Source organism: Melospiza georgiana, chromosome 20 (genome assembly GCF_028018845.1).
Source record: "Melospiza georgiana isolate bMelGeo1 chromosome 20, bMelGeo1.pri, whole genome shotgun sequence".
In the NCBI taxonomy this organism is placed as follows: domain Eukaryota; kingdom Metazoa; phylum Chordata; class Aves; order Passeriformes; family Passerellidae; genus Melospiza; species Melospiza georgiana.
This window is the reverse complement of record NC_080449.1, coordinates 5,646,167-5,655,264: the sequence shown is the minus strand read 5'-3', so window position 1 is coordinate 5,655,264 and position 9,098 is coordinate 5,646,167.

The following is a 9,098-nucleotide window of genomic DNA, read 5'->3' as shown; positions in this document are numbered from 1 at the left end:
GGTGGGTGGGTGGTTGGGATGAGTGTTCTTGGAGGCTGAAAACATCCAGGTTTTTATGTCTGTGCGGTTGATTTCTACATATGTATGGGAAAGCAAGCTCCTTACCAGTACTCCTCAACTTACAGCAGAAAAAAAACTCAACCTCCAATATGAGACACGGTTACAGCAGCAGATTTTGGAACATGAAATCCCAGATTGTGAGAAGTGGTGAGAAAGTGAAATAAGGTAATCCCTTGGGAGCAGCCAAGTGACCCTGTCCTTTCCTGACCTGGGGAGCAGGGTTTGCAAAGCAATGACAGGCTGAGCCTTCTCCAAGCCTCTGGATGAAATGATGAGTTTTTAACCAAGTAAGAGCATTGAGTGCTCTGCAGAGGAAAGCAAAGTTCAGCTCATTCCTACAGAGCCCCCCTTGGTGCAGGATGGGGTGGAGAGAGCCCAGAACACCACAGAGAGCCTGGGGAACACCTGGACCCACACAGGGACCAATTTTCAAATTCCATCCCAGTTCCCCTGTTCACAGACACTTCTCTCTAGCTGGGAAAGACAGAGGCCATGGGCTCGTGCAGCATTTGACAGGAGACCCAGGTTATTGATTCACAGCTCTACCTCCCTGAACTTTTCTGGAGGAAAACAGGGCTGCTTTGCATAAGGCAGGCATATGCTGCAGCTTTGGCACGAGCAGAGCCGCTTGGCATTTCCTTGCCAGACTTTTCCCACCCTCCTCTGATGCCATCTGCCTCCCCGAAACACTGAAACTCCCATCTGTCAATTTTGCTGTAAACACACAATTATCCAGGCTGCTGGGGGGGGAAAAGTGGCACAGCCAAAATCTTGGCCAGTCACAGAGAGGGACAGGGAGGAGTGTCCCTCTCAGTGTCCCACCAGGCAGTTTGCTGCAGGGAGCCATTCCTTTCATTCTCCTCCTTCCTTCTCCCAATGGCACACGAGCTGTGGGTGCCACCAATCCCTCTGCCATGCCCTGAGCCTCTCAGAGCATGGGGACAAACTCAGGGGCTGCTGGGGACATCCATCTATCCCCAGCATCCAGGTCATTGTCGCAGACATCTTTTGTGGAAAATCCTTTCCTTAGGATTTTTCCTCCTGAGAAGCTGAAAGGCCTCAGGAACAAAATGTAAACAATGATTATCTGCTGCTGTGGAATGCAACAGGTGCATCTGGGATTGGCCTCATGTGGTTGTTTCTAATTAATGGCCAATCACAGTCAGCTGGCTCAGACACAGAGTCAAGACACAAACCTTTGTTATCACTCCTTTCTATTCTTAGCTTAGCTAGTCTTCTGATGACATCTTTTCTTCTATTCTTTTAGTATAATTTTAATGTAATATATATCATAAAATAATAAATCAAGCCTTCTGAAACATGGAGTCAGATCCTCGTCTCTTCCCTCATCCTAACACCCCTGTGAACACGGTCACAGATCATGGCATCCAGGCCATGTTGTTGCCATTTTCTTCCCTTTTTTGCTGTGTCACAGCAGCGAGGACAAACCTGCATGTGGCCACCCCTATCCAGATCCCAGAGACAGCATCCACCCAAGAGCAAGGTCAGCACCAGGGAGCAGCCTTCCCTTGGCAGTTCATGTCAGCAGCACCTCTGAGTCCAGCTCTGCTGTCTCCCACCTCTGGGTTTCATTGCAGCAATGCCCAGATCCAGCAAGCTCAGATGCCAGAACTGCAAGGAAATATATATTTATTATTTTTTTTTCTCCCTGGAAATCTCCCTCTTTCTGGCTGGGGGCAGCTTTCTCTGACCACAGCAGACAGCAAACTGCTGACAGCAGCCTGTGGTGCGAGCTGAGCCCTGTCAGCCCAGCTATCAGCAGTCAAAAGAGCTCCCCATCAGTGCTCTGAGATGCTCTCAACCCTTGCAGGGGCTGCAAAGCCAGAATTTCCCAAGCCCAGTCGATCTGCAGGATGAGCAATCAAAGGGTGATGAGTGAGGGGAAGAGAGGAGGCTGCAGACAGCCAGGGGCAGGGTTTTGAGGGGTGGGAGGTGATTAGGGTTTGTTTTATTAAATCTTGGCCCCTGTGTGGTGTCTCCAGCTCAGCACCTGCTGGATTTATCTGGGCAGAGGGAGGGGGCTGTGGGGTGGCAGAGGAGCTGGCAGATGGCAGTGTGTTCCCAGAGATAACACGGGCTGGTTCAGAGGTCACTAATTGGGTTTCTGCTTGCCTTTCATATTCCATCTGGATCCAAATGAGAACATGTGGTTCAACACACACAGAGCATCCTCCTTCCCCCAGGCCATGTGCCCCTGACCTCACCCACATCCCCTGCATCCCTGAGGTGTTCTCCATCCATCCATCCATCCATCCATCCATCCATCCATCCATCCATCCATCCATCCATCCATCCATTCATCCATCCATCATCCATCCATCCATCATCCATCCATCCATCATCCATCCGTTCATCCATCCATCATCCATCCATCCATCCATCCATCCATCCATCCATCCATCCATCCATCCATCCATCCATCCAGCCACCAGGAAGAGGTAAAAGGGAGAGCAGGCAAACTGCAAAGAGGGGAGAGGAGAGACAATTCAGGACCTCCTCATCCAGGGCAGAGCCTCAGGGCAGCAAGCATTCCTTCTGTGCACAAAAGATGCCTGGGAATGGGGTAAGGGAGGTGGCAGCAATGCCACCTCAAAGGTTGAAGTGTGTGCAGAAGGACAAATTGGAGTCCCACACAGAGTGACCCACATCTCCCTGTTGGGAAGGATGGAAGTTTGACAAGAAAGTCTCACAGATGCTTAGCAGAAAGATTTTTAAATGGAGAGTCTGATGAAGGAATAGAGATGGAAGCAAGTTTTGATATAGAAGAAAAGAATTGCTGAGCCAGTCTCACTGGATAACCAAGGAGGCAAAGGGTGTGTTGGTTAGAAGGGGTTTTTATGGCTTAGAGCAAAGGATAAACCCACCCCAAACAAGAAGATGTTTTTACCAAGCAGAAAGATAACACAGGCAAACAAGGCAGCAAAGTTGCAAGTAGAAAAAAGGTCTCAGAATTTTCCACTGCAAGAAAACTGAAAAACAACTTCTAGCTTTAACTAATAATGTACTAGTAAACTAAAAATGTACTAGCTTAAACTGTAATGTACTGACTTTTAGTGATTGGAGAACAGTAACATGAATATGGTAATTACAGTAGTTATGATGGGCTATAGATAATAGTTAAGGTATAGATTGGTTCTGCTGTATGAAGATGCTGAGCAAAGAAAAGTCTATAATGCATTGTAACCAAACCCAAAGGGTCTCCAGGCCTGCCTGCAGCTGGAGCTGACAGCTGTGGGCACAGCTCTGTCACCCACCACCCTGGGCTGCTGTAACCTCTTGGATGGAATAAACTGCATTTTGGAGAGCCCCTGGAGTCCCATATCCCTCAATCAGGCTCTTACATCTCCCTTTGGTGGCTGCCCCATTCCTGTGGCTCAAAAAGGCTCCAAAAGGCAGCATTTAGGGCTGAAGGCAGAGCTGCAGAGGGGAATCCAGCCATGGCACATCTGGGCAAAGCACACAGAACCACAGAGTGCTCTCATGGTCTGTGTTGGGACCTTCATGATCATCCAGTCCAACCCCCTGCCAAGGGCAGGGACACCTTCCCCTATACCAGGCTGATTAACTGTCACTCAAATGGGCCCTGTCCTTTCCAAGTCCATCCCCAACCTTCACCTCTCCTTCCTTGGGGGAAAAAAAAACCTCAAAATCTTTAAAATGCGTCCCAATACTTGCTTGAACTTCTGGCTGCAGAGGAAGGCTCACACCCAAATAGGACAACCCTTATCCCAGCAGAGGTTTGGGGAGCACTTCACCTTTGAGGAGTCCTTTTTTGGCAGCCCCTCACTCCTTGGGGTGTCTCATGCACATTTTGTGCTCTAGTGCATCTCCCAGGCAGAGGCAGGCAGAGATACTCAGGAACAGAAAGCAGAAAATGTGCACAAAAGCTTGGAAGGGGAGGAGGATGGAAGTTAACCGAGAAAAACACAACGCTCTTTGAAAAGGAAAAGTAAGGAAAAAATAAAACCTCCAAAACCCAACTCTTTCTCAAAGCATTCTGCAAATATTGCTTTTCCTCCCATCCCTCATTTTCTGACAAGCTGCAATCAGCATTCAATATTGTCACTCAGTGCCCAATTCCGGAGGGGATAGGTATCCACGGAGCTCTTTAAATGAAATAAATAAATACATCTGGCCACGTATGGCAGGGGCTTAGCTGGGAGCTCAGCTCTTCTGAAAATCTGGTCAATCACGGTGACATTGATTCAGGACAATTACTCCTGATTTACACGGGTGTAAATGAATAGAATGGCATTAAACTGCTGACTGGGGAGTCCATACTCAGGCAGAGCTCATCAGAAAGCTGAGTTCCCATTCTGTAAAAGATTGAGATCAGCTTCCCCATCCAAATCAGGACAAAAATGGTCTATTTTTTCTTAAAATGGAACAGAAAAAGGGGGGAAAAAACCTCGCTTGGGTTCAATAATAACTTTGGGTTTGAATGCCTGGCATTTGTCATTTTGACTCTTTAAAAAGTTATTCATACCTTACAAAAGTAGGGAAGGCAACTTTTGCTGGTGTCATAATGCAGTTGTTGGCTTTGAGTCTTCCTTTTGCCCAGGTGAAAATTAATTGGGACTAGGGAGAAATCTAGGGGTTTCACCAAACAATCAAACCTGTCCTCTAACAGAATCTAACAGAAATCTGGGGGTTTTCACCAAAAAATCAAACCTGTCCTCCACCTCTGTTCCCCTCCTGCATTTCCCACTGTCACACTGTCAGTGAGGTTTCCAAGCTCATTCCCTCACCAACCAGGTGCAACCCCCGGATTTCCAAATCCAGGCAGCTTTGGAAATGAGCTCCAGGCTGTGTGAGGAGAAGGAGAAATGTCAGGAACTTTAAAAAGTCACATTTTTAGGGATAAAGGTTCTTCTCAAAGCAGAGAAGAGGGGCAGAGGGGACAGCCATGGGGAGGAGGGAAGGATCCCTATCACAGCGACACCCTGGCATATTTTTAACCAGGATTAACTTGTGGGGAAGGAGAGGAGGGGAAGAGGCTAAAGCTCTTAGAGAACCCTCCCTCTCCCAAGTTTTTAAAGTACTTTGTGCCTGGATATGTGCTCTGGACATAAATCACTGTAGCTGAGGATAAATGGGAGCCCGTAAGTGCCACGAACACTAATGACAACATTCATCAAAGCCTGAGCTGCTCCATATTGCAGCAGTCTCCGGGATGCCTACGGACATATGGACCCAGCTCGCTCCAGCAGCCCCTGTCCCCTGCACCCTGCTCTCCCTGGCAGCAGGAACAGAGCCCCAGCCTCCCCTCAGCCAGCTCACAGCAAGGCAGGAGGCGCGGCCAGGCGGCGGTGTGATGTCTCTTCAAAAATATAAAAATAAAATATAAGGATAGTTCCTCTTGGAGCCCCATCTCGTAGGGTTTTGCCATCGTGGTGGTCCTGAGCCAGCAGCACTCTAGATTTCCAAAAAGCGGGTCTTGATCATGCACCAAACAAAAAAAAACAAACATAAAAACCCAAACAAACAAACAAACAAAAAATCCTCAAAAAACCCAAAAAATGCAAAAAAACCCCAAAACAAAACAAAACAAAAAAACCTCAAAAAACAAAACAAACAAAAAAAAACCAAAAAACCCCAAAACAATAAAGCCGCACAAAAAACCCACAAAAAAAACCCCAAAAAAAACACAAACAAAAAACCAAAACCAAACCAAAAATAAAACCACACAAAAAAAAACCAAAAAAACCCCCAAACAAACAAACAAACAAAAAAAAACAAAGCAAACAAAAAAAATCCAAAAAACCCCAAAACAAACCAACAAAACCACCCAAAAAAACCCAAAAATACCCAAAAAAACCGAAAAAACACACAAAAAAAACCCACAATAAAACCCCAAATGAAACAAAACCAAAACAAACAAAAAAAAACCCCAAAAAAACCCCCCAAAAAACAAAACAAAAAAAACTCTAAAAAACAAAACAATCAAAAAACCCCAAAAAATGCCAAAGCAAAACAAAAACACCCCAAAACCCCCACAAAAACCCCAAAAAAAGCACACAAAATAAAAACCAGACAAACAAAAAATCCCAAAACCAAACAAACAAAAAAAACACACCAAAAAACCCACAAAAAAACCAAAAAAAACACCCAAAACCCAAAAAACAGCAAACAAAAAACCAAACAAACAACCATAAAAACAACAAAAATACCCAAACAAAGAAACAAAAATAACCCACGAAAACAAAAAATAAACCCTCCATCCAAAGCAGCACAGACAATACTCCCTGAAGCAATCAGCTTATGGAGACTCCATGGATGGTCTCTGCAAAGTGCACCACATCAGATTAACTGGCAAGGAAAGCTGGGCAAAGCTCTGAGGAAAGGTGTCCCCTTCTCTGGGACAGCCCGCGCTCCAAAGGACGAGAAGAGTCTTCAGGTTTTTTCTCGGTCTTCAGTGTTTATTAGTTATTTATCTACAAGATTTTCTCTCGGCCCGACAGAGGTCTGCACAGCAGCCAGCCATGAGCACACTGAGAGCCCCCGGGGTGGTCACCTATCTTTATACCCAAAACTACGTGTAAGATATTTACCTATTTTCCCCAATACCTTTCACCCTTATTGACCAGTGCACTTTTGGTAATAACCAATCCCAAAGTGCCACCATCACCACAGAAGATGGAGGCCAAGAAGAAGAAGAAGAAGGACAGGACGCGCCCCAATTCCTCCATCTTACTTCTCTAGACCCCCCTGTACCGAAATTCTAAACCCTGTGTTTCACACTCTAATTAACCTATCCTTTCACCATTTATCCCAGTGAGATCCTCCCATCCTCATACAGGTGTCGTCTCCTGTGCAGGATCAAAGTCCAGCCACCAGACACTTCTGGCAACATTCCAGGACCTCCGAGCCCCCCAAGGGTGGTCTCGGTGACTCTGCACATCAGGACTGATGTGCTGAGATCCCACAGAAAGGGTTTGAGCAACCCAGAGCTGTTCCACAGCAACGCCAGGCTGGCACTGGATTGCCTGGTGGGAATTGAATCCCAAATTTATCCTCTCAGTGCTTCAGTGCCTCCCATGGGACAGGGCAATCCAGCAAAATGGTTTTCATGAGTCTGTAGAAGCACTGGGGCTCTGAGGGAACGTGGGGAGTCCTGTAAATCCAACCAGGACAAGCACAGAGGTTGTTAGCTGAGAAAAGAAAGGGCAAAGGCATGGGAGAGGGAAATTCTGGCATGGGGAGAGGGCCTTGAATAGAGAGAGGATCCTTGCATGGGGAGAAGGAAATTCTTGCACGGGGAGAGGGAAATTATTGCATGAGGGGAGATCCTTGAATGGAGGAAAGGAAATTCTTGCATGGGGAGAGGTCCTTGAATGGGGAGAGGGAAATTCTTGCATGAAGAAAGATCCTTGAATGGGAAGAGGGAGATCCTTGCCTGGGAAAGGGTCCTTGAATGGAGGGAAAGAAATTCTTGCATGGGGAGAGATCCTTGAATGGAAAGCGGGAGATCCTTGCATGGGAAGGGAGAAATTCTTGCATGAAGAGAGGTCCTTGAATGGAGAGGGGGAAATTCTTGCATGGGGAGAGGTCCTTGAATGGAGAAAAGGAAATTCTTGCATGGGGAGAGAGAAATCCTTGCATGGGGAGAGGGACATCCTTGCCTGGGAAAGGGTCCTTGAATGGAGGGAAAGAAATCCTTGCATGGGGAGAGGTCCTTGAATAGAGAGAAGGTGATCTTTGCAAGGGGAAAGGTCCTTGAATGGAGGGAGGGAAATTCTTGCATGGGGAGAGGTCCTTAAATGGGCAGAGGGAGATCCTTGCATGGGGAGAGGAAAATTCTTTCATGAAGAGTGGTCCTTGAATGGAGAGGGGGAAATTCTTGCATGAGGAGAGTCCTTGAATGGGAAGAGGGAGATCCTTGCATGGGGAGGGGTCCTGGAATGGAGGAAAGGGAATCCTTGCATGGGGAGAAGGAAGTCCTTGCAGGTGAAGTACATTTGATGGTCCTTGTGTAACAATTCTGAAGGAAAAGGAAAAGTGAAGTTCCCGGGCCCGACATTTCACGGCACAGCCTCAGTCATCAAATAGGTCAGCCTGTAATTAATTCTATTTATTGAGAGGTGGATTAAACTGAAATTTCTCTGCTGATGTGTGTCAGGTTCAAGAGTAAACGTTCTCAAAGGGGAATTGCTGCTCAGAACTCAGAAGGAGCAGAAACTTTTCAGGATAAGGGAAGCCAGGCGATAACCATTGCATGATTCACAGCAGGAACCTAAACTGGGTTTCTTTCATACCCCTGACTGAGCTGATTTCTTGCTAGACCAAACTCTATCCCTCTGAAAAATCTGAAGGAACAAGTTCTTATTTCAGTCCTGGATAAGGTAAAAAAAAAAAATTAAAGAGCAGTATAGCCTTCTCATTTCCGGGCTTTGAGCTTTAAGGACAAGGTGAGCAAGTGATTTCCTCCATTCCTTAATTCAGTTAAGCATGTTGCACAAGCTGGGTTCAATTTAAACGCTGAAGGAAAGGCTCCATCCATCCACAAATGACATGATTTCTACTAGAAAAGAGGGAGAAAAGTACAACTCGAGTTGTACCCTAAGGTAGGAGTTTTTATAAGTCTGCAGCAGCACTGGGGACATGGGGAGTCCTGTAGATCCAATTAGGACAACCACAGAAAGAGTGATTTGAGATAAGAAAGGGCAAAAAGGGGGTGTCTGCAAAGGCAAAAGGGAATTTGTTTGCTTGCTCACTTGTGTTGCTATAGGACACGAAAAAACAAAAGCTCACACCGCTGCTCTCAAGGTGAAGAAAAAAAAGAACTTTATTTTCTGACTGTAACTTTATAGTTTTCTAAAAGTGACAGCGGATTGGAGGGTGACAGTGCCACCTCTCCAGTGACACTGGTCAAACCAACAATCCACCAACTTTTTCCTCCTGAATAAAAGAATGCAAAACAATGGGTTTCTTGCAGAAAGTGTGTGACAAAGCTCACTACAAGAATGTCAACATCAGAAGGCTTAGAAAATCTTAAAAAACCAGGGTGACACACTTGT